The sequence below is a fragment of the Monodelphis domestica genome, chromosome 8 (genome assembly GCF_027887165.1).
Source record: "Monodelphis domestica isolate mMonDom1 chromosome 8, mMonDom1.pri, whole genome shotgun sequence".
NCBI lineage: Eukaryota > Metazoa > Chordata > Mammalia > Didelphimorphia > Didelphidae > Monodelphis > Monodelphis domestica.
The window spans coordinates 198,137,050-198,140,364 of NC_077234.1; positions in this window are offsets into that span (position 1 = coordinate 198,137,050).

Genomic DNA, 3,315 nt, shown 5'->3' on the forward strand with positions numbered 1-3,315 from the left:
GTGCTTGGGTTATCACAAATAACCAATAAGCTGGCTTTCATAGTTTCTCATTTGGGAGGTGACTCATTTGAAGCTGGGCTGCCAAGACCTATTTCCTCAATGTGAAGATGATGTGCTGAGCCCACTCTTTTTCCTTTTTCCTTCCCTTCTGTCAAGATGGAGCCCGAGCTAAAAAGGAGTAGCAGTCTGCTCTTGGCCAGGGAACTGGTCCTCCTGGCAGGTGACCTTCTGTCTGCTGTACCTTCCCTGTTGCAGAAGCAAACAAAGATGAGTGGCAAGCTGGATTTCTTTTACTGTTAACTCAATTTTATGATCTGGCTCTCTGATGAAGCCGGGGAGATGATGTCTCAGAGCTTCTGATGTTTTCCCCAAGGACTGATGGGCAGAATCTGCAACAAAAATGTCAGAGTTGGCAGGAAATGGATTCTCTGGGAGGAAGAAACACTGCTTGCTCATATGAGATCATTAAACCCAGGCAGCTGTTCAAATCTTTCCCAAGGTGTTTTATGAGAGAAACATCATTAACGGGAGGGAGTGTATCTGAATATCCCGGTACGTGTCCCTCCAGATAGGAGGCTGGCCCCTTTGCCCCTGAAACTTAAAACTTGCCATGTGGAGCACAGAATTATGTCACGAGAGCTGGGCCCTGAAGGTTAAAACAACTTGCTTAGTTCTGTGACTTCCCCCAGAACTGGTGTTTGCTGAGGATATAATGTCACCGGAGAGGACCCTGGTCATCACTGGGGCCCAGAATTCTCTTTCACTCTCTGCCCTTCCTCTTGCCCTTTTGGATGTTTTTCCTCCCTCCTAAAAGCAAGAGATTGATTAACTTGACAGGAAAAAAAAGAGAGAATCTAATGAATTATGATAAGACTTTGTACCTGGTAAACAGTGAATATTTGTTGAATCGCCTGTGCAAAGTACTGGACCTGGGACAGGGTCTTGTGTCTACAGATGTTTAATAAGTGTTTGTTGCACTGATGTGAACTCTGAACCACATTGTTCCAAAGTCTCTTTTTTTTAACAAAAAATATCTTTATTGTCATGCAAAACACACTTCCATGTTGGCCATTGTTGTAAGAGCACATCCATACATAACAAAACCCCAAATAAAAGCATAAATACACTGATGTGAAACAAGGTCTCTTTTGAGCTTGTCAACACACACGTTTTTATGTACTCTGCTCTCTCATTCAGGATCCTGTCCTTCCATCTTAGAATCAATGCTATATATTGGTTCCAAGATAGGAGAGTGGTAAGGGCTAGGCAATGGGGGGTAAGGGACTTACCCAGGGTCACGCAGCTAGGAAGTGTCTGAGGTCACATTTGAACCCAGGACCTCCCATCTCCAGTCCTGCCTCTCAATCCACTGAGCTACCCAGCTTGACCCCATATGATCTGCTTTTAGAAATTCAATTCGATTCATTAGGCATTAAGAGTCTCCTTTGTGACAGGTACTATGCAAAAGGCTGCCAGAATCAAAGACAAAAAGGATACAGTCCTTTTATTTTATTTTATTTTATTTTATTTTATTTTATTATTTTATTTATTTATTAATTTATTATTTATTATAATATAATATATTCATATATAATATATAATAATATATAATATATAATAATAATATAATATAATGTTTATTATATTATTTTATTCTAGGAGTTTCCATTCTGTAAACACATCATTTCATATAAAAATGTCCCTTGAATTGCCCCATACTTGGCACTTTAAATAGCATTGGCAGCTGGTGCTCTCCTAGCAGAACACAGTCTGTACTTAAAGCTCTTCCAGTGACATTGGGCTCCTTGCTGTTCTTTGCACAGAACTCCCTCTCTCCACTTTGTGCCTGTTCTCTGGCTGTCCCCCCTACCTGGATTGCTCTCCCTCCTTCATCTGTGCCTCTTGGATTCCTTGGAGTCTTGCCTAAAACCCCACCTTCTGCAAGAAGCCTGTCTGGGTTGCCCTTAATTCTAGGGAGTTTCTTCCCTCCAAGATGACTTCCAGTGTACACTGTTCCCATTTAGACATTTCCATATTCTCCTCCTCCCATTAGACTATAGTCTGCTTGAGGGTAGGAACTGGTTTTTTGCTCATTTTTTCCCTATCCCCTAGCACTTGGCATAATGCTTGGCACCTAGTCATGAAGCAACTATGGGAGCCAGTGGATAGCGAACCAAGACTAGAGCGGGGGGGGGGGGGGGGGGAGGGGTCCTGGGTTCCTAGCTGGGGGATCACAGGCAAGTCACTTAATCCCAATTGCCCAAGCCCTTATTGCTCTCCTACCTTGGTACTAATACTTAGTTTAGATAGAAGATGAAGATTTAAAAAAAAAAAGTTTGTTGACTCTATTTTACCCTCTACTCATAACCTTTGAGTATAAGTTATGTTCTTGGCACAAAGAGGTCCAAATAATATTAATGGAAATTAATTCTGATTATACCTATTCACTTAGGATTTGATTGATTTCTGCCTGTTCCAATCTTAGAACAAAGAGATTTGGATTTCAGTCCCAGTTCTGTCCCCTGTATAATTTGGGACATGCCCCTTCCCTGTTCTAGAGAAGGGAATTTTGTGGCTGCTCAGTTGTTTTTCAGTCATGCCTGATTCTTTGTGACCCCTTTTAGGGTTTTCTTGGCAAAGATACTGGAGTGGTTTGCTATTTCCTTCTCCAGCTCATTTTAAAGATGAGAAAACTGAGGCAAAGAAGGTTAAGTGACTTACCCAGGGTCATACAGCTAATAAATGTCTGAAACCATATTTGAACTCAGGTTTTCCTAACTCCCAGCCCAGCTCTCTATCCTTTGCACCACTGAGCTACCCACAGAAAAGGGAAAATCCAGTTGTTGAATATCTACTAGCTGCCAAGTACTGTGCTAACACTTTACAGATATTATCTCCTTTGATCTTGACATAAATTCTGGGGGGGGGTAGCTCCTATGATAACCCCCCTCTTCACAGAAAACTGAGACAGATGGAGGTTAAGTGCTTTGCCCAGGTTCATATAGCTAGAAAGTGAGGAGAGATTTGAATTCAAGTCTTCCTGACTCCACATTGTTTTCAATCCACTTCAGCACCTAGATAATCTCACTTAGAAGGCGCTTTGTACTTGTTTCTTCACATATAAAATGAGAATATTGAAGTATCAAGATCTGTGAACTGGAATTTATTTTTGTAACCATATTTCGTTATAATTGGTTTCTTTTGTAATCCTATGCATTTGTAAATATTATTTGGAAAAAGACTCAAAAACTTCACGAGATTGCTAAAGGGCTGCGTGATAAATAAGAAGGTTAAGAACCCTTGAACAAGATGATT